The sequence below is a fragment of the Podarcis melisellensis genome (assembly GCF_964234715.1).
Source record: "Podarcis melisellensis genome assembly, chromosome: 6".
Classification (NCBI taxonomy): Eukaryota; Metazoa; Chordata; class Lepidosauria; order Squamata; family Lacertidae; genus Podarcis; species Podarcis melisellensis.
Window position 1 is genome coordinate 6118531 of NC_138538.1, and position 22367 is coordinate 6140897.

Genomic DNA, 22367 nt, shown 5'->3' on the forward strand with positions numbered 1-22367 from the left:
TCCTATCCCAAAGGTCGGCACCGGATGAGGACAAAGATATATACAACCACTCAAAACTTGCAAACACAATTCAAAGCGTGTCAAGTCTGCTGTCGTGACATTGTGGCACTATAAAGACAAACAGATTTTAAATCGGAATAAGTGTGCTACATCTGATGAATTGGGTCCAATCTGCTAAAAAGTTTAATCCTTAATAAAACTGACTAGTCTTTAAGGTGTCAAAAGTTACCGGTATTTTTAGAAACAAAAGTGCCTAGTTCTTTTCGACATGTTATGTGAAATTCAGGTCTCCTAGCCTGTCTAAATCTCTCCTCCTAAATTCCTGCCTAAATTCCTCTTCTTCCTAGGCCCTTCAAGAAACTCCCTGCACAAACCCTTTCCCCCCCTAAAGTATTTCAGGGGGCCGCCCCCCCAAGAAAGTTGATGGGCATTGCCATTCAAATTGTCTATGTGGCTTGTGATCCATTATATGGTGCAAGGCTTACACGCCCCCCCCCCCCGCAAATATTTTATCCAAGTTGTCATCCTGACTGCTGCCCCCACCTTGTACTTCTCTGCCAAGGCACCCAAAGGACGGTCCAGGGAGTGTGAGCCAGAGGTGAGAGACGCATTTTTGGTGCCCCTCTGGGCCTCCATCCTTGGCACGCATTAGGTGGGGCCAACTTGAATAAAAGATTGAGGGGGGCAGGTAAACCCCACCCCATGTAATCAATCACATGACGCGGCACATGCACATCATTTGAATGGCAATGCCCATCAACTCGGGGGGCATTTTATTTTTTGGGGGGGGCCAAAGGGACCTTGGCCCCTAGGAGTTGGTTCCTATGGTAGAGACCAGGCATCCCCAAACTCAGCCCTCCAGCTGTTTTGGGACTACAATTCCCATCATCCCTGACCATTGGCCCTGTTAGCTAGGGATGATGGGAGTTGTAGTCCCAAAACAGCTGGAGGGCTGAGTTTGGGGGTGCCTGGTAAGAGACCAAACTCGCCAACTCCATTGTGTGCCCCCAATGGCCTCCTAGTCTTCCCACATAGTTCAGTCACTAGATCATGAAACTCTAAACCTCAAGGTTGTGGGTTCGAGCCCCAGGTTGGCTCAAATGATTCCTGGCTGGGGGGTTGGACAAGATGACCCTCATGGTACCTTTCAACTCCATGACCACTGAGCCCTTCCACATGCCAACTACTGAAACCCAAAGAGAGGCAGTGCTCAGGTGCGCAACGGAAGGTGCCAGCGGGCAAAGGAAATATTTGAGCCCCACTCCCCCCCCCCGCCCAAGTTGATAGGAAAGGCCATTCAAATGGTGTACCTGCTCCACGATTATATTGGACAGGGCTTACCCCCCCCCCCCGATGTTTTATTCAAGTGTGCACTCTTGCCAGGGCGTCCCTCTAATTCGGCATTTTCTGCGCCAACGGGAAACCGCTCTCCTGATGGGATCCGCTCCCCGCAAATCCCGGGAGATGCCGGGGATTGAACCCGGGACCATCCGCGCAGAAGGCGGGCGCCCTGCCAACGAGCTCAGCCCGGCCGGGGCTCCGTTTTCCGCGCATCCAGCCGCCCCGGGCACCCTTCGCAACCAGGCGCAACGGAGCGCGCCTCTCCCCGGGGAACCCCCGTGCGGGAAGAGCCACCTGGGCTCCCTCCCTCCCTTCCCCCGCACCCAAAGGTGCGCGTCTGCCAAAGGGGGGTCTCTCCTCTTACCTGTCGCCCCCGAGATCCCTGCCTCCCGCTTCGCTCTCCGCCGCCCCGCGCCCCGCATCCGCGGCGGTTGCTGCAGCCATTGCGCCTCGCGATCAGCTGTTTGGAGCGCGGAGCGGGGAGAGGCAGAGGGAGAGAGAGAGAGGAGGGAGGCGAAGCGGAGGCGCGCCGCGCGGCACCATGGGAGTTGTAGTTCGCCAGGCGGGCCTCGCTCCCCCGATGCGATGGCAAGAGGGAGCGCAAGAGGACTACAAGCACCCGGAAGCTTTGCTCTCCGGTGCACGACGGGAACTGTAGTTTTGTGCGCCTTGGGAGGGTCTCCAAAGCACAGCTTTACGCAAAGGGAGAGAATAGAAACTGAAAGAGTTCGGCCTTTGCAGAGGAATTAGTTGGGTAGAAGAGAATAATAGAAGCCAAATTTGGAAGGCACCACCGGGGTCATCGCTATTCCAAGCGCCTTTTTTTTTTTGCCCAACTCAGGATTCGAACCCATGACTGTAAGACGACGCGTCTCCTGCTCTGCCGACTGAGCTACTTGGGTGCCTCTTGGTTCCAAAAGGCAGATCTGCGCATCATTGCCTGACATTACTTCTGCTTAAATAAATGCCAACGTCAAGCAGTTAATCGTTCTGTATTTTAAGAAAGGGCTGAGCTTAAAAAGATATTTAGAGCTTTAGCCACCTATGTACCGTATGTTTTGCTCTATAAGACTCACTTTTTCCCTCCTAAAAAGTAAGGGGAAATGTGTGTGCATCTTATGGAGCGAATGCAGGCTGCGCAGCTATCCCAGAAGCCAGAACAGCAAGAGGGATTGCTGCTTTCACTGCGCAGCGATCCCTCTTGCTGTTCTGGCTTCTGAGATTCAGAATATTTTTTTTCTTCTTTTCCTCCTCCAAAAACTAGGTGCGTCTTGTGGTCTGGTGCGTCTTATAGAGCGAAAAATACGGTACATTTCCTCAGAAATAAGATCCACTTAAGTCAGTGGGGCTTACTCCTAGGAAAGCGTGACCTCACCCATGGGCATAGTCAAGGCGGGCAGGGGGCATGGGAATAGTGCCTCCCCCCAGATCAAGTAAAACAATAGAAATACTTAACTAACTGACCAATCACGTCGGTTATGCCCCCCCCAAATCCTGGCTATGCCCATGTCGGGGGGGGAGCGTGCCCCCCACCACAAAAAATAAATACAAATTAATACAAATCTGAGGCTCTACCCATTTGTATAGCCAAGGGGGGTGGGGGCAGGGAGGCAGCTCTCCCCCCTTAGTTCCACAAATACTATTGAAAACCATAGAAAGTGCTGTTATCTGATGTTCTGACCCTGCAGCAGAAGCCTGCCCCCCTCAACGTCCTATTTACGGGGTATTTTTACCTGTGATTTCCCAAGAAAGCTCAACAGCTTTGATTTCCTTAAAAAAAAAAAAGCTCCCCCCCCCCAATACTAGCCACGCCCATGGTTCTACTCCTAACAAAAAGCCTGGCTGTGCCCAGGGCCTTACCCATCAGCAGCATGGCCCCCGGCTGCCTCCACAAAAGTTACCCAATTTCAGATGGAAAACAGTTCTTCACCCCTGACTTTAAATAATGTGCTTTTTATATGAGAACAAGGCGTTTTCTCTCTCCCTGCCACCTTAAATTTTTCGCCACCGATGCAGCCTTGGAGCAGTCCTTATCACGGAACAAACTGAAAGTATTAGTTTGATTAGCCTTTGTCCAGCTTCCAGCTTCCACCTCTCTTTCTGGCATTCCTTGAAATTGCCTTCCATTGTTTGCCTTTCTCATCCAGGCGCAAACATTCCCAAGGCCAGCAGAGGATGACCTCCTGTTTCCTATTGAAATACCTGCTTACCTGGATCTGAAAATCTCCATATGATTCCCAAAAGGTAGCCAGGTTATCGATGATGTACGTACAATGAATGGAAAAGGATGTTCGAAATCACTTTTGTAAAAAGCAAACCAAACCAGAAGGAAGAATGGATACAAAAACATATGGAATATGCAGAAATGGCAAAACTTACCGGAAGAATAAGAAATCAAGATAACAAACTTTTTAATAAAAGAACGGAAATGGTTGGTTGAATATTTGCAGATAAATTGCAAACAGATAAAAACATTGGTGGTATTATTGTAATAACCTGCAGTTTCATAAGAGTATATATTTAAGGTAGATGATTATATGAGTAAATTAAATGAATTTGGATATGCAGGAGATATTTAAAAATAAATTTTAAGGAACCACAGGAGGGGGAAGGAAATGTTGAAATGTTAGATTGATTGTAAAACTAACGAAATGTATAAACTTGAAAAGTATAAATAAAACCTTGAAAAACAAAACAAGAGGTAGCCAGATTACTTATTGCAAGGAGCCTTGGGCTGTATAACAAATCTGTGAATCTTTAATAATAATAATAATAATAATAATAATAATAATAATAATAATAATAATAATTTTATTTAAACCCCACCCTTCCCAGTTCAAAAACTGGGCTCAGGGCGGATAACAACAAATTTAAAACACTTAATTATAAAAGCAGCGTAAAATACAGTATAAAAGCATGAATAACAATAAAAATAAAAAATCAATTAGATAATCCCCAGGGCTAGCTGGCTGAATTGGTCCTACTTGGGCCAGCGAGGAGGCCAGGGGAGAATTAGCTGTGGAGTCTCAGAGCGGGTGATCTTCATAAAAGGGGAGGGAAGAGAAGGGAAATAAAAGATCAGGCTGGATTCAAATTAAAGGCCAGGCGGAATAGCTCTGTCTTGCAGGCCCAACAGAAGGAGGTTAAATCCTGAAGGGCCCTGGTCTCCAGGGACAGAGCATTCCACCAGGTCGGAGCCATCACTGAAAAGGCCCTGGCCCTGCAAGACTCTTTCATCCTTAGGAATGGTTTTGGCATTACAGATCTCAAACCTGGGTCAAGAAGATGAGTGGATTTCTTATCAGCAGGGAGAAGGCAGAGCCCCTCTCTGCCCCCCGCCCCCGCTGAATCTGAGCATGCTGACTTTGGTGGAGTACTGTTAGGTCCAGTGTATTTAATTCCCACCTGCAGCACCAACTTGCTTTGAATCACAGAACTGTCGTTGGAGGGCACCCCAGGGGTCATCTAGTCCAACTCCCTGCAATGAAGGAATATCAACTAGGCTAGTACAGTGGCAGAACAGCTGCTTGGCAGGCAGAAGGTCTCAGCTTCAACCACAAGGCAGCTTCTTGTTTTCCTAGGCCGTTAAATCCCAGCAAGGATGTTTCTAAGGAGGAGAGCCACCAAAACCAAAAAAGGATTTTAACTAGGATTTATATATTGTAATGTTTGAAGTATGAATTTGGAATTATTGATTATGAAAAGTATTTTTTCTCTTCATTCATTTTCTAGTCTACATTCTGGAAAATTGTGTAGATAAATGTTTTTATATATGGTTATGTATTATTTCTATATCTTTTTTTTCCTTTTTTTGTAATATCTAATAAAATTTAATTATTATTTTTTTAAAAAAGTCTATAGATCTATCCAACCTCGTCAACTGGAAATTACGTATGAAAGCTGTCAAAAGCCAGGTTCATATAACGCCTGAGACCAGATAGCTCAGATGGTTAGAGCATGGTGCTAATAATACCATGGTTGCAGGTTCGATTCCCTGTATGGGACAGCTGCATATTTCTGCATTGCAGGGATTGGATTACATCAGGGGTCAGCAAACCTTTTCAGCAGGCGGCCGGCCCACTGTCCCTCAGACCATGTGGGGGCGGCCGGACTATATTTTGAAGGGGGGGAGAACAAATTCCTATGCCCCACAAATAACCCAGAGATGCATTTTAAAGGACACATTCTGCTCATGTCAAAACACGCTGATTCCTGGACCATCCGTGGGCTGGATTTAAAAGGCGATTGGGCCGAATCCGGCCCCTGGGCCTTAGTTTGCCTACCCATGGATTACATGAACCTCCAGGTGCCTTCCAGTTCTAGGATTCTATTAATAATAATAATAATAATAATAATAATAATAATAATAATAATTTATTTATTTATACCCCGCCCATCTGGCTGGGTTTCCCCAGCCACTCTGGGCGGTTTCCAACAAAACACTAAAATACAATAACCTATTAAACATTAAAAGCTTCCCTAAACAGGGCTGCCTTCAGATGTCTTCTAAAGGTCTGGTAGTTGCTTTTCTCTTTGACATCTGATGGGAGGGCGTTCCACAGGGCAGGTGCCACTACCAAGAAGGCCCTCTGCCTGGCTCCCTGTAACTTGGCTTCTCGCAGGGAGAGAACAGCCAGAAGGCCCTCGGCGCTGGACCTCAGTGTCCGGGCAGAACTATGGAGGTGAAGATGCTCCTTCAGGTATACTGGACCGAGGCCGTATGAACCGTGCCCAAGCCACCCACTCTGGAAGCTGGGGTGGGGCGGGGTGGTTAGCCCCCAGTTTGGGGGCGTCATCTGGTCCCACAGTTATTTTTTTCTGACCAATTTGACCAAGATTTTGCCAATTTGGGTTGCAATGGGGGGAAAGAAGCAAACAAGGGCTGTATCTGCTGTTGCTCCATCTTTTCCATTGCCACCAAAATTGCTGAGATATTCTTGGGCTGGGGGGGAGGAAAATAATTGTGGTCTTTGGAGGGCTGTCTGCTCTAAGCCTCAGCTTGTTGGACCATGGAAAAAGTGCTTGCGCAATGAACTTTCCATTCTGGATGATTCAAGCTAAGTCACCATCACAGGTTAGTTTGTCGTGGAACTTAATTCCGTCAAACTTTCCACCTGAGACCTTCGGTGTGTTTATTATGGGGAAGTAAACATGACCAAATCATAGCATTGGAAGGGACCCAAGGGTCATCTAGTCCAACCCCAATGTTTAGAGGGAAACTATTTCGTCTGAATGGTTAAACCATTTCCCAAGCACAGCTTGCCACCAGTCCATTCATTTTAAGGCAGCTCCATTCATTCCAATGGGGCTTGAGCACAAAGACTTCTCCCATGGTTTATGGGGTTCCCATGAGGTTGGTACAACCTATTTAGAGTAGATTGAGGTGATTAATAGCTTGATGGATTTGTAAAATTGATATGTCATATATTATTCCCTCTCAATCTGTGTTAATATATATATATATACACACAGAAAATACATATTGTGTCAGTTTTTTATATATGCTAGCAGATACATATGTTAGAGGCAACCTAACCGGGTGCGTAATGCATGTTTATTTGTTGTATATTTATATTGTGCCTTTCATCCTAGGAGCTGCATGGTTCTTCCCTTCTCTATTTTATCCTCAAAACAACCCTGTGAGGTAGGCTAGGCTGAGAAACTGTGGCTAGCCTAAGGACACTCAGTGAGCATTGAGTCTCCCAGGTCCCGATCCTGCATCCGAACCACGACCACACAATGGCCCTCTTGTAGGTTTTAAGCAATTGTTAAATGTGCATCTATTATGTAACTTTTCTTTCTTTAAAGGAATCCCCGTGATGTTATCTAGCCCAGTGGATTGAAAACACTATTCTGAGAAATCTTAATGGCGTTCCTCAGTAACATGCCGTGTATCACAAATTCCTCATTCACAGGAGACACTTCTCTGAACAATAAGCTTGCTCACCACTATCGCCACAGTTGCAGGAGCACAGCGCCTCCCCTCTCTGTTGCTCAGCTTAGCCAATCACAGCCAGAGGTCTCCACCAAATCCCTTTAGAAGTGGGGAAAACTTCTGGCCTGGGTGCCCCATGTGGCCCCTTAAGCCTTTTCACCTGGCCCTTGGTGCTGTCTCCCATGGCAATAACCACCAGCCCTGCTTCACACCTTCCTTGGGTGCCTTTGCTTGGCCGAAACATGTCCTTGAATTCTGATAATGCCTTTTGCTTGGTGGGTGGAAGATAAGGAGGTGAGTGCAGAAAGTATCCTACTGTACAAAGGGGACATTTATATCTGCTGCTGGCCTTGCCCGCCTCTGCCATGTGGCCCCTGGGAAGTTGCCCAGAAGAGAATCCGGCCCTCGGATGGAAACAGAGTTTACCCCACCCCTTTAGGAAACGGGAGCACAGGAACCTTTCTACACATGTAGTGGGAGTGCAAAGAGATAGTGGGATTCTGGGAAAATATCTATAATGAACTGAAAAAGATGTTTAGATTTTCATTTGAAAAAAAACCAGAATCCTTTCTCTTAGGTATTGTGTCAGAGGAAATAAGAACGGTCAGACCAATATTTATGTATGCAACTACGGCGGCAAGGTTATTGATTGCCAAAAATTGGAAAAGCTGCAGCGTCCCAACTAAAACAGACTGGTTATCTAAAATGATAGAATACTTCCATATTGTCGAACTAATAGGGAGGATAAGAGGAGATATGGTACAAAAAGTGAATAAGGAGTGGGCTATCTTTAAGGAATACATCAAAATTTATGTGGAAAAAGTAGGATTTCTGACAGATACTGAGTGAATCCAGAAAATGATTAGAGTGAAAGGAGAGTAAAGTTAAGATAAAAGAAGAGGTTAAAGAAATAATGAAATGCGTTTAAGCTAGTTGGAAAAATAAAGTAGCGTAACAAGATGGCTGGAAGTCAAGTCACTTGGTGGGTGTCCGTGTGGGGTAGGTGTGCAGGTATGTTGATATGTATAGTATAGGTAGGTATTATATAGAGTAATGTAGGTATGTTTTATGTTATGAAAATTACATGTGTTGTGTACGTGTATTGTGTAAATGTATATGTGTTTTAAAAGGGTAAAGGGGACCCCTGACCATTAGGTCCAGTCATGACCACTCTGGGGTTGCGGCGCTCATCTCACTTTACTGGCCGAGGGAGCCGGCGTACAGCTTCCGGATCGTGTGGCCAGCATGACTAAGCCGCTTCTGGTGAACCAGAGCAGCGCATGGAAACGCCGTTCACCTTCCCGCCTGAGCAGTACCTACTTATCTACTTGCACTTTGACGTTCTTTCGAACTGCTAGGTGGGCAGGAGCAGGGACCGAGCAACGGGAGCTCACCCCATCACGGGGATTCGAACCGCCGACCTTCTGATTGGCAAGTCCTAGGTTCTGTGGTTTAACCCACAGCGCCACCCGCATCCCCCATGTATAGTATAGGTAGGTATTATATAGAGTAATGTAGGTATGTGTTATGTTATGAAAATTAGGTAGTGTGTTGTGTACGTGTATTGTGTAAATGTATATGTATGTGTTTTATATGTTAATAAAAAGGGGGGGAGGAAACGGGAGCGCTGGGCTGCATTGTTATTCTCGTCTCCTTGGCTGACCAATGACCCACAAGATGCAGAGTATGGAGACTTAGTCCCCCCTGCCCTCAACCCCCCACCCAGATCTGCTGAAGATATTTATATAGCACAGCTGTGTCCCCACATAGGGGCCTAGCAGTGGGGCGAGGCCTCGAAGGGGGAGCACCAATGTGGAGCTCCTGATCTCTGCAGCTTGGAGCGTTCCGTAAATTATTCCGCCAAGCCTAGCTGTCAGCTTACAGATTTGAAAATAAGGGACCAGCAGCCTCGAAAATAAGGGATCAGCAGTCAAAATAAGGGATTTTCAAGGCACAGGTATTTTCGGTTTCTGAGCCCCTCCGAGCCAAAGGCAGAAAGCCCAGGCAGCAGCCAAACGAAGCCTCGTCAATAAGGGACAGCAGCGGGACATGGCACTGGGATAAGGGACTGTCCCGCCAAATAAGGGACGCTTGACAGCTATGCCACCAAGTAGTGAATGGGGTTGAGGTGTCTAACCAGCCACTCGGGTTTCTGGAGCCCAAAGCGTTCGATCTCTCCCAAACAGACTCTTATTACACACACGCCAGACATTTGTCAAGCAGAATAGGCGTTCCTGCAAAAGGAAGGGTACTCTCTGCTTGATTCCGGAACAAGAGAGTCCTCTGTTTTTACATACACGCCCTCCCTGCTGATAGAATATTATCTGCTGTTGCAGGAAAGACACATGCCGCCAGCTGAAGTCAAGAACGCAGCAGGCAACACAGCCTGCTGTCTGGTATCTCTCTGACTGTCAGCGCAGCTGTCCTGGGGAGCCATTAATAGCCTCTCGTGAGGGCACAGGAAAACCAGCATGCAAATTAAGGAGGCACAAGGATTTGAATAATGGAAATTTCACTTTGGCAATGCAAGACATCCTTTTAAAAACTCAGGCCATCTCCACCGGTCGTCCGGCTCTCAGAATTTCTCTGGTATTTTGGAGGAGAGCACAGCAAAAGGGCAAGGCAATGGTTCCCTCAAATGTACAGCTGGACTACCGCAATGCAATGCACACGGGGCTGGGAGATGGCCTGGAAACTGCAGCTTGTATAAAATGCAGCTGTTATGAAGTACTAGGAGGGAATGTATCTCGCCTGAGTTGAAAGAACGCCAACAGCGACTGGTCTGCTTCCAAGCACAATCTGAAGTTGGATTGTTCTTCCTTTGCTATATTTGCAATTATAATAATAATAAAAATTAGGGTGGGGGAACATAATCCAAAGTGCATGTTCTTGTTTTTGAAGCCCAGCATGGCTTCGCTTCCGGGTAACCAAATTAATGTTTATTTACTCATTAAATTTATATGGTACCCTTCATCCAAAGATCACAGGACGGTTCACAGCATGAAGCTGCAAAATAAGAACACGAAATACGTAACAAAGAACAAAACAAGAACAAATCAATATCCCCCCCTTCCTACAATATATATATTATATTCTCTGTGAGTGCCTGGAGGCGGTTGGAGGATGGATGACAGCTAACGGATTGAGGTTGAATTCTGACAAGACAGAAGTACTGTTTTTGGGGGGACAGGGGGCGGACAGGTGCAGAGGACTCCCTGGTCCTGAATGGGGTCACTGTGCCCCTGAAGGACCAGGTGCGCAGCCTGGGAGTCATTTTGGACTCAGAGCTGTCCATGGAGGCGCAGGTCAATTCTGTGTCCAGGGCAGCTAGGGCAATTTTTAATGACTGATGTTTTAATGTATTTTTAATTTCTTATTGAAAGCCACCCAACAAGGGAGGGGTATAAATTATGATTACAGTCATACCTCATGTTACGTTTGCTTCAGGTTGAGCGTTTCCAGGTTGTGTCCTGCGGCGACCCGGAAATGGGGAAAAAAAGGTCTAGAAGCAGGTTAAAATTTATTGATAAGGATTTGCTGAACTAACAATCTGAATTGGAATACAAAAAAGGGAGGTACGAGGAGGTCTGGGAAATAAGTTAATGGAAAATAAGTAATCGAAGCTTTGTGTGTTTTTAATTACTTTTATTTTTTGTATTTTTGTTATTTTTTCTTTTTCTTTTTGATTTTTATTGTATTAATATTGAAAACTTTAATAAATATCTTTTTTTTTTTTAAAAAAAGGAAATACCGGAAAGGGTTACTTCCGGGTTTCACCGCTCGCGCATGTGCAGATGCGCAAAATGATGTCATGCGCATGCGCGGAAGCAGCAAATAGCAACCCGTGCACACATGCAGACACTGGTTGCGTTCTTTTCAGGTTGCGAGTGGGCCTCTGGAATGGATCCCGTTTGCAACCAGAGGTACCACTGTATTATGATGATAATGATGATTATTATATTATATATATATAGGCGTCCATCTGTCTTGGGAGACAATGGAAGAGGACGCCTTTGGGAGTGAAGTCAAACTGTCTGAGAGTTACAGCACCTGCTGTGGCTGTAGAGACTGATGCAGGAGAGACATGTTTTGTTGCAGTTGGGGCAGATGAAGGCGCCTGGTTGTGCTGCTGCAGACACACCATGACGTTTCTTCTTTCTGTGCTCCTCCCAGCCGGTCATTCTTCCTCTAACGGCACAAAGGACCCCTAGGTGCATCTCTGCTTCTGTGAAGCGTTGCCATTCCCAGATTAGAGAAAGGCCAGTGCCTTTCATAGAAACGTAGAACTGTAGAGTTGGAAGGGACCACGAAAATCATCTAGCCCAACCCCTGGCTAGACAGTCATCTTTTGCTGAAGGTGGGACTCAAACCACAACCCTCTACCAACTGAGCTATCCCAGCTGCAAAGCTAGCAAAGACCACACAGCTAGAGCTAGCTTGGAAGAAGCGGAGAATTGAGATTTCTTGTGACCAGTCACTGTAGCCTTTGTGCAATGCCTTAGAAGCTGTGTCAAGAGCGCCACCCAGTGGCCTGATGGGAATTGTGAGAGAGACGTCTTGACAAATGCCTCTCATGAAACAGGCCGTTTTCCAACGAAAGCTCGTGCCGCACTTAGAGCACAAAGGTGAGAACATACAGAGGAGAAAACTCTTGTTTCCTTAAAACTGCATTTTCTTAAAGACGCCCGTTTTCGTGGTAGTTTTTAGCTTGGCACAAAAGCAGAGACATCTCCGGCAAAGGAATGCAGGGAATCCTCTACGTGGAACTATTTCACTTAATCGTTTGTTCTTGGATAAGAAGGGAACCCAGCTAAAGAATAAGTTAATGAATCAAGAGGTCCTGGAAAAGGACGTTGAAGTTTATAGATTAAAAAAGAACACTGCCCCCGCTATGGCCAGCACATGGACTTGACAGAATAATGCGGGAATCAGTGATGGATAACCACAATGCGCCATCGCAAGTTAATGAATAAGAGCACTATGTTGAGGAGTTGAAAGGTTCTTGGCACACACGTAGTTTGAAATCTTTGTGTAAAATCTGAACATCTGACTGGCTTAGATTTAATGGAGTGAGTTGTAATTACTATGTAGAATGGTCTATTGTAACCCCATGGTTGGCTGATGGTACTTCATAGAATCAAAGAATTGTACAGTTCGAAGGGACCCTGGAAATCAATCCCCTCTTTATTCTGCATATCCATTACACACCCAGCCAACTTTGTGCCTATTGATCAAATCACCGATTGCCACAATCCCTCACCTTGGCCGACTCTGGGGTTGCGGCGCTCATCTCGCTTTATTGGCCATGGGAGCTGGCATACAGCTTCCGGGTCATGTGGCCAGCATGACTAAGTTGCTTCTGGCGAACCAGAGCAGCGCACGCAAACGCCGTTCACTTTCCCGCCAGAGCGGTACCTATTTATCTACTTGCACTTTGACGTGCTTTCGAACTGCTAGGTTGGCAGGAGCAGGGACCGAGCAACGGGAGCTCACCCCGTCGTGGGGATTCGAACCTCCGACCTTCTGATCGGCACACAAATGGCAAGCAAGCCAAATAAATATAACTCTCTTTATTTAAACCAGTATTACAAGGTAAGGTTCAATCTCTCCATGGAAAACACTGCAAAGTAAAAAATGAGAACTTGCGGCCCATTAAGAGTGTAATCCAAGGTGGTACCTGCAGTTTGTTTTTTCTTTCCTTTTGGTATGTCAAGTCTTCTATATTCTTTCACGTAGAAGATCATAGAACTGAAGAGGCGGAAGGGACACCGACGATCATCTAGTCCAGGCACCCCAACCTGCGGCCCTCCAGATGTTTTGGCCTACAACTCCCATGATCCCTAGCTAACAGGACCAGTGGTCAGGGATGATGGGAATTGTAGTCCAAAACATATAGAGGGCCGAAGGTTGGGGATGCCTGATCTAGTCCATGGGTAGGCAAACTAAGGCCCGGGAGACAGATCTGGCCGAATCGCCTTCTAAATCCAGCCCACGGATGGTCCAGGAATCAGCATGTTTTGACATGAGTAGAATGTGTCCTTTTATTTAAAATGTATCTCTGGGTTATTTGTGGGGCTTGCCTGGTGTTTTTACATGAGTAGAATGCGTGCTTTTATTTTAAATGCATCTCTGGGTTATTTGTGGGGCATAGGAATACGTTCATCCCCCCTCCCCCCAAAAATAGTCCAGCCCCCAAGGTCTGAGGGACAGTGAACCGGCCCCCTGCTGAAAAAGTTTGCTGGCCCGATTCTAGTCCAACGCCCTACCATTCAGGAATATGCCCCATACAGGGATCAAACCTGCGACCTTGCTATTACCAGCATCACACTTTAACCAACCGAGCTATGCAAGAAGCCTGGTGTGAATGGAAAGGCCTTGTGTAAAAGCTGATAGATTCCAATTTTCTTTTCAGTGCTCTGCAATAATTCCTGCCCCCTCCCCTGAAAACCCTACGGTGGTGTATTTAATTTTTGCGGTGCCATGGTCAGCGTCAGAATCGTCAGTCTTTGCCAGATTGGCAAGCTTCCCAGCGGCACAGCAAACAAACAAGTGCTTGGCGTTAGGCAGAAACATTTCTGTGCCCTCCCATCCATGCCCCCTTGTTGCGAACGACAGGAACAACATCTCCCGAGAGACCCCTCTTGTGTTCCCAGTTCATCCCCAGGAGAGCTGCGAGCTCCAGTCAGCTTGCACCTGATGCTGCAGCCTCAACGCCAACACATCAGGCGCCGCTGTTTGGCTCCAGCCACCCATTCCCTGATGCGCCATGTTTATTCCACGAAAACAGCTTTGGTTTTTACAACTACAAGCTTTCAGGACAGCTGTCAGGCTTCGGCTGCAGGAAGCAGATGGAAAAGCCGCGTCAATTTTGTCTCTCGAGTGCTTCCCGTTCTTCAACCAACAGCGTAAACACAGAGGGGTTATAAAAAATGTAAAAGACGACTTACACATGGAATTTGCCGCTAGAAAACTCTACCAGCAGCTTTGCCTGCATTTTGCACCATTTTTTTAAAAAAAATATTTGGGTGGAAATAGGCCTGGTTTGCAGAAATCAGTAAACCATGGCTTATTAAACAATAGTTTATTGAACTCTGGCTTAATGTTATGTGTGAACCCTGCCCAGTTTGTTTACTGCCAACAAACCACCGTCTGAAACCATGGTTGGTTGTTGGCTTACAAGCCTTTAACTATGGTTTGGTGAACCTAGCACTCTTCATTAACTATGGCTTGTTTGATCACCCCACCCTGGAAGCTCACCAAACTACATTAAGCATAAGGCAGGAGCAGATGGAAAATAAAGCAAACTTTTTGTCTGTTTGTGGTTAATCTGTGATTTATTAAACATGCTATGCCTTAGCATTATTTGTGATCCAGATCATAATGTTGCAAGGATTTCAGCAGGATTTCAACTCTCTCTAGCAGCAAGGAACCTGTTCACTTTACCAGTTCAACTCAAGATACAAAATGTGCCTAATTTAAATGGCAAGACGCGTGTACCTTTGAATGGCATGTGGTGAAACACTTGGATTTGCAGAGAAACAGCAAGCCAGAGATCCATTCTTTTCTGACGCATGGCAATTTCGTCCCTCCTCCTTTTAAGGCAAACCATGGTTTGCAATTTCATCTTAAGGTAAAGGTAAAGGGAACCCTGACCATTAGGTCCAGTCGTGACCGACTCTGGGGTTGCGGCGCTCATCTTGCTTTATTGGCCAGGGAGCCGGCATACAGCTTCCGGGTCATGTGGGCAGCATGACTAAGCCACTTCTGGTGAATCAGAGCAGCGCACGAAAATGCCGTTTACCTTCCCACCAGAGCGATACCTATTTATCTACTTGCACTTTGATGTGCTTTCGAACTGCTAGGTTGGCAGGAGCAGGGACCGAGCAACGGGAGCTCACCCCGTCGCAGGGATTCGAACTGCTAACCTTCTGATCAGCAAGTCCTAGGCTCTGTGGTTTAACCCACAGCGCCACCCACGTGATTTCATCTTAATCAGCTTGAAAAACCAGACTCGTTCCCAATCCTTTGGAAACAAGCAGTGCCCCAGCAGTTCAGAAAATCCAGCAAACGATGGTTGACTTCAGTCCACGAATGACAGGTGTCCATCAAGTGGGGAACAGAAAGAACATGGATGTGATGACCTTTGAAGGCTCCTCCGTTGTTTAGTGCAGGCGTCCCCAACCTAGGTCCCTCAAGAGATTTTGGACTACAACTCCCATCATTTCTGACCATCGGCCATGATTGATGGGATTTGCAGTCCTACACAACGTAAGGGCACAAGGTTGGAGAAGAATTGCTTAGTATTATGTGTGAATCAGCCCTGTAACTGGTAGTTGTATGTGAGAGGAATGCATTAGCAGATGCCACCTTAAAAAACTTCCTGAAAGTTGTGAATCAGAGCACAATACATTAATTGTGCATAAGGCTCTTTGGGTCAAGCTTTGCCACGCTTTCTTTTCGCCAGCAAGGAAACTCACGCCAAGTATGAAAAAAGGCAATAAACATTTATTTCATACAGCTGTGGGTTGTTGTTGTTTTTTTAAATACATACAGTACATAGATTTCTCCCTTCAAGGGTTTTCAGTGGCGCCGATATTAATATTTATTTTATTACAGTACTCAAGCTGAGGAATTATTTTGTCAATGATTACCAAAAGGACAGGTCGTCACAAATCAGAAGTCTATAAGAGAGTTTACAGTTAAAACATTTTTTTTAATTTTTTGTGTTGGATTTTTTTCTCCTTTTTCTTTTTTTTTGCAAATAAACACTTTTTAATATATATTTATATATATTTATTTATATATGGTTACAAGTGATAGACTGAAAATCTTTTTTTTTTTCCCTCCCCATTTTAACTTTTCAAAATACACTTATGCATTAATGCCTGGCATCAGAAGGAAGAAATAAAAAGACAAAAAGAAGAAACAATTCAAAACAACATTTGGAGATGCCCGGGAATGGGTACCACGAAGAAAGGGATGCAGTGGGAAGGGGAAAAGGAAAGATGGTTTCGGATATACGGGCGAGAATGTATCGCGGGGGCAGGCCTCCTTGGACGCATGGAAGCACATGAGTGTCACACCAAAGCACAGCTTCCATTGCCTCCCCTCTCCTCCCGCCATCTCTCTCACAGAACTGCCTCTGGGGGTGGCAGATGTGTGTGCCCACGCCCCAGTGATGGGAACCATGTTCAGGGTGATTGTCTTTAATTCCGAATGCATCGCTCTAGGAAGTGACGTTTGATCTCCGTAGGTTTGGAGAACTACAGTAGCAAGATGATAAATTCCTCCACACACACCCCACCCCGCTCTGCTGAATTATACTGGTATGCTAGCTTTGTATGTGGCAGTCTTGTCCTCAACTTAAAATGCTCCTGGTACGCAGGAAAGGCCCTTGGGTCTTTCCTAGGTTGGTCTCTCCAAGAGCGCATGGCAAGAACAGGGCCCAAGCACATTCTGATGGATGCATAGGACTGTTTCTCTATCTGTAGCCCTTATCGTGGCATCGAGCACAAAAGCACATTGTGCCGTCCGATTTGAATACGACTAACAGTCCAGTCTAAGGCAGAATTAGAAGCTTCAGTGCTCCTTGATTTCACTGGGCTTAGGCCCAGTCTAACTCTGCATAGGGCCAGGGTAGGAGGTGCCCCATTAAGCCTGTTGAATTTCAGTGGCGTGCAAAGATTAACCCCATTAATGTGGAGGACATGATTGTCAAGATAGCTGAAAAGCTTCAGTGTGGATTCAAATAGCTGTTTTCTCACCTTTCTTCAACATCCAAGTGCCATAGCGGGAAATTCAGTGCAACCACTTCATTTTACAAAAGCCATTTTTTTTGAGATCACTTTATGTGGCAGAGCCAAATGCAACTTAAGCTGTGGGAAGCCGCCAACTCAATTGATCCCTCCTCCCCGACTCCATGGTTTTCAGATGTTTTGAGAGCTCTGTGTGCAACAGGGTCATTTGAAAAGTTCGGTAGAATTCCAACAGTTCACTTTTTGAAGACTTCACCTTGGCCAAATGACCAGTGATTCAAACCGCCAAACCCAAAGCGACTGAGAAACTTGACCACTTGGTGAGAAAGCAATGGTGTGAATGGACTCACTTCAGAAAGCCATCAAGGAATAAATTAGGGTTTACCCCTCCCCTTTGCAACTCCTGCAATAAACAACTTCTTCCCTTTTGATGATTTGGTTTTGCTGTTGGGTTCAGACAACAGTTGCAGTTCTTGCTTTGCCTCCATGTTAATAAATTTAGCGGCTAACTAACCCATATTCCTGTGCAAAGATCATGGGAGAATGGTGCATTTTCTAATGGGCACTGTACCAAACATTTTATGCCCAGGAAGACAGAGAAGATGGTGCAGGGCAGAACTGACTGTGCTGGCCCCCGCCCCAGGGGAAATACTAGTGAACTATCGCTGAAGTCGTTTATTGCGGTAGTGGCAACAAAACCACCACTAATTTAACACAAACCACAGCTGGTCCGGTGAGAATCCTATAGCAGTTAAGATTATCTCCAGCTGTGCCACACGAAACAGCGTCAACCTGGGAAAACACTCTTATGCAGAGCTGATAATAAACCTTCATTAGGATATCCAACCTGTCCTTTGAGGAGCTTAAAGGTTCTTCCCTCTCCAGTACATCCTCACAACAAGCCTGCGAGGTAGGTTAGGTTGAGCATGACAATACCGGGTCTAAGATGGTCATGGCTGCGTGGAATTGTGAGCCCAAAGCATCCACACAAGCAATGCTGCCAAGATCTGAAATCCTTCCGGCCTCTCCCTGGCTTGCCTCCATGCAAGTATTTCATGCTGAGAAAACATCATCTCATATAAAGTTAATATACCGTATTTTTTGCTCTATAAGACTCACTTTCCCCCTCCTAAAAAGTAAGGGGAAATTTGTGTGCGTCTTATGGACCGAATGCAGGCTGCGCAGCTATCCCAGAAGCCAGAACAGCAAGAGGGATTGCTGCTTTCACTGCGCAGCGATCCTTCTTGCTGTTCTGGCTTCCGAGATTCAGAATTTTTCTCGCTCTTGTTTTCCTCCTCCAAAAACTAGGTGCGTCTTATAGAGCGAAAAATACGGTGATTGCTGGAGTTGCACTAGCTACTCTGCTAACGGGGAGCTCCTCTATCACAAACTTTCTGCTTTGCACCTCAGGTTCTCAACTAAGGTTGCTGGGAAATTGGGAGTCCAGGCCACCCTACAGAACTTGTAAAGGATTTCAATTGACTGTCCAAGTCTTACTAACTTAGGAAGACTGAAGTTGTACTTGCAAGCTCACTCTCGAAACCTTTCACATGGTCCAGAGGTGCTGTTTGGGATCGACAGGGCTGTAGATTACCTTCCCCTGTCCTCCCTTTATTTATTTTTTAATGACTGAGCGTACAGGATACTGCAATTCTATGATTCTATGAATCAATTAGTCCATGTATCTCAGTACTGTCTACAATGTCTGGAAGCGGCTCTGCAAGGTTTTAGGCAGAAGCCTCTCCTGATCCTGGGTTTTACCCTGGGACCTTCTGCATGCAAAGGTGATGCGCCTAACCTTCCCCAAGGGCACAGGGCAGGTGTGAGGTCCCAGCCACGCGAGACTCATCTGCTATGGTCCCCTTGCACACAGGTTTCTCCAGAAATGCTAGCTTCAGCTCCTGGTGGCAACGAACTGAGCTTTCAGTGTCAACAGCTGACGTTCAAAGCCAACCACATTTCACAAGGGGTATTCCACCCCCTCGACAGCTCCAGCGCATAACCAGTGCTCAAAAAGTGCTCATGTACAGCCACAGCTAACACACAAAAACGCATCTTATGACATCTGACGCCTGAGAGCAGCCGGTGGTATGAAGTGGGAGAGTCCTGACACAAGGCAGATGACTATACCACTTCAGGCTAATCGACTTTTGAACGCTCCCCTGCACTTTCGAAATGACGAAGCCATGGCCTAGAAAAGGAGCAGAGCGGGGGGGGGGGAAGCTAAGCTAGAACCCCCAACTCCATGTGTTTTTATATGGCTGCATGTACAGTCATACCTCGGGTTACAGTCACTCCAGGTTGCGTTTTTTTTTGGGTTGTGGACTGCTGAAACCCAGAAGTACCGGAACAGGTTGCTTCCAGGTTTCGGTGGTCGTGCATGCGCTGAAGTGCTAAATTGCACTTTGCACATGTGCAGAAGTGCCGAATCGCAACCCGCACGTGCGCAGACGCAGTGTTGCAAATGTGCATCCCGCACGGATCACGTTTGCAACCCGAGCGTCTGCTGTATTTCTTTTGTAAGGAAAAGCGTAATAATCTTTCTAAATAAATAACAAATAAATGAGCTGTGAAGTGCTGCTTCTTTGCCTGCAAGGAGGTTTTGATTTCTTTGCTTTGACGGAGAAGAGGATTCATAACTGGCCTCTCTGGAGGCAGAAATCTGCCTGAGGTGATCCTCGCTCCAGGTCTGCCTATTTTTGACTGCCAGCAGTTCACCCAGGTTCTACGGGCAAAGGCTCCCCCATGACTGGCTACCAATGGCCTATTAACTTGAGATGCCAGAGGCCAAACCTGGGACGACTTCCTGGAAGGCTGCAGCCCATTCATTCTCTTCCTCCTCTGAGTATGCAAATTGGACCTAGATGGGTAGGGAGTATTTCAGCAGAACGTCTTTCATGGGGGAAGGAAGCCCCAAAGCTGGCGATTTCCACCTGATGCCCTCAATAATTCTAAGAACGCAGGTGTGGGCCATGATTGACCATCTCAAAAAAGAAGTTGCGAGCATTTTTGCCAAGATCAGCTGATGCTGCAGAGAGCATCTCTGGGTGCACACAGGTGATTGCACATGTATGTTTGAGCTCCTCCAACCTCCCTCTCAGCAGCAACATCTGAATCTGCACAAGTCTTGGGGAGCAGTGGAACAGGGTGGGTTGATTCTAGAAACTCGGGGGGCAGAGGGCTTAAAAAACATATAGGATGCTCATTGCCTGACCCTATATTCCCTGAAACTGAAATTTAATGCCTCACTTGCTAGCTGGTCCAGAAATTATTTATGGCAGTGGCTGCAACACAATTTGCGGAGAAATGACGGGGACCCAGTATGAATGGCGTGTTCAGATGGAACAACCCGCCACACATAGAGTTGTGTTGTGAGTGCAGCAGTCGCAGGGAGAAAAGCTCCGGCAGAACGTTTCTGAGGTCAAATGTGAGAACAGGATCAAATAGGATGAGAGGTTGCTGCTCACGGTGAACCCTGAGCAACGTTGGTTTTCATTGTGTAAAAAATAAGCTCCTGGCCCTCATCGAGGCAGGAAAACGAAACAAAACCCTGAAGTCATTTAGAGGCTTAGGAGCCAGAGGAAGTTTGGGTTGCACTGGCTGGAAAATGAGGTAGGAGTTCTTCTTCCAGATCCCTCCCCCGCCCCAAAACAGCCCGTCATATTTTGCACCCACCCACCCACATTAGCTCCTTCCCAGTGATGCATTGTTCCCTACCCTTCTTAAATCTAGTTTAAAAAATAAATAAATCCACAAATGTTCAGACTGGGGCATAATAATCTGTGCACAGGAAAGCATGCATAAATGTGTAAAGTCTCCATACTTTATTATTTCAGTTATTGAAGATAAATTTTCTCTTCCTGTTATTTGGGGTTTTTCGTGTGGTTTTTTAAAATCTAAGTGCAAGCTTCTATGTCCTTCGCTTAGAAGGGGGTTAACAGCAGTGGCGTAGTGTGGGGGGTGCAGGGGGGGGCCGGCCGCACTGGGCACAACATCTGGGGGGGCGCGCTCGCACTCGCAGTTCTCTGCCCTTACTAAAATCCATGGGTTAGGGGGCGCAAATTACTTGCCTTGCCCCGGGTGCTGACAACCCACGCTACGCCACTGGTTAACAGCACAAGAGCCACACGGTTCAGGAACAAAACGTCTTGTGAATCGGCCCCTTTATCCCCAAGACACACGCCACTCAAACTTCAGAGCTGTATCTGTTTAAGAAGAAGAAGAGTTTGGATTTGATATCCCGCTTTATCACTACCCAAAGGAGTCTCAAAGCGGCTAACAATCTCCTTTCCCTTCCTCCCCCACAACAAACTCTCTGTGAGGTGAGTGAGGCTGAGAGACTTCAGAGAAGTGTAACTAGCCCAAGGTCACCCAGCAGCTGCATGTGGAGGAGCGGGGAAGCGAACCCGGTTCACCAGATTATGAGTCCACCGCTCTTAACCACCACACCACGCTGGGTCTAGAAGGCAGCCTCCCCCATTCTGGTGCCCTCCAGATGTTTGGACTCGAAATCCCATGGGCTCCAAGGCTGCAATACATCTAGTTTCTTCAGGACAAGAGTCCAAAGATGTTGATGGCTTTCCCCGAGAGGACGATGCTCTATGGCTTTAGATTCCCCCCCCCCAAAAGAGAGTTATTGCACAGTCTAGGCCATCCTGAGGGCCATTTCCTCTTCTGGGGGCTACATCCCAGTGGTAGGTGGGGCCTGAAGCAAAAGTAGACTAGTTCATACACACACACACACACACACACACACACCCTTTGTCCTCCACCCAAGATGCAAAGCTGGGTCCAAGAGGTGTGGCCTGTCGAGAGGGGTGTGGCCTGGCAAGAGTTGCCGAGGACCAGATGGAGAGGCCTGGACACTGGGCCCCTGGGCCTGAGGCTCCCCACCCTTGGCTTAGCAGAAGACCCCCAAGAAAGAAAAGTATCAGGAACTGGTTGGGCACAGAAGAGTGGTAGGAGGAACCAGCTGGGCAACCGTCAAGGGAAGAAGAAGAAGAAGAAGAAGAAGAAGAGGAGGAGGAGGAGGAGGAGGAGGAGGAGGAGGTGGTGGTGGTGGTGTTTGGACTTGATATCCTGCCTTTCACTCCCCTTAAGGCAGCGGTTCTCAACCTGTGGGTCCCCCGATGTTGTTGGACTACAATTCCCATCATCACTAGCTAGCAAGGCCAGAGCTCAGGGATGATGGGAGTTGTAGTCCAACAACATCTGGGGACCTACAGGTTGAGAACCGCTGCCTTAAGGAGTCTCAAAGCGGCTAACCATCTCCTTTCCCTTCCTCCCCCACAACAAACACTCTGTGAGGTGAGTGAGGCTGTGAACCTTCAGAAAAG

The 22367-nt window shown here is 46.7% G+C and overlaps 1 long non-coding RNA gene across 1 annotated transcript; it reads left to right on the forward strand.

Annotated features, from left to right (window-relative positions):
• Window positions 1-2460: 2460 nt before the first annotated feature.
• Window positions 2461-20776, forward strand: LOC309373278. Its single transcript, XR_014169933.1, has 2 exons — window positions 2461-2622; window positions 18340-20776. It is a non-coding gene; the product is annotated as an uncharacterized lncRNA (long non-coding RNA).
• The last annotated feature ends 1591 nt before the right edge of the window (window positions 20777-22367 follow it).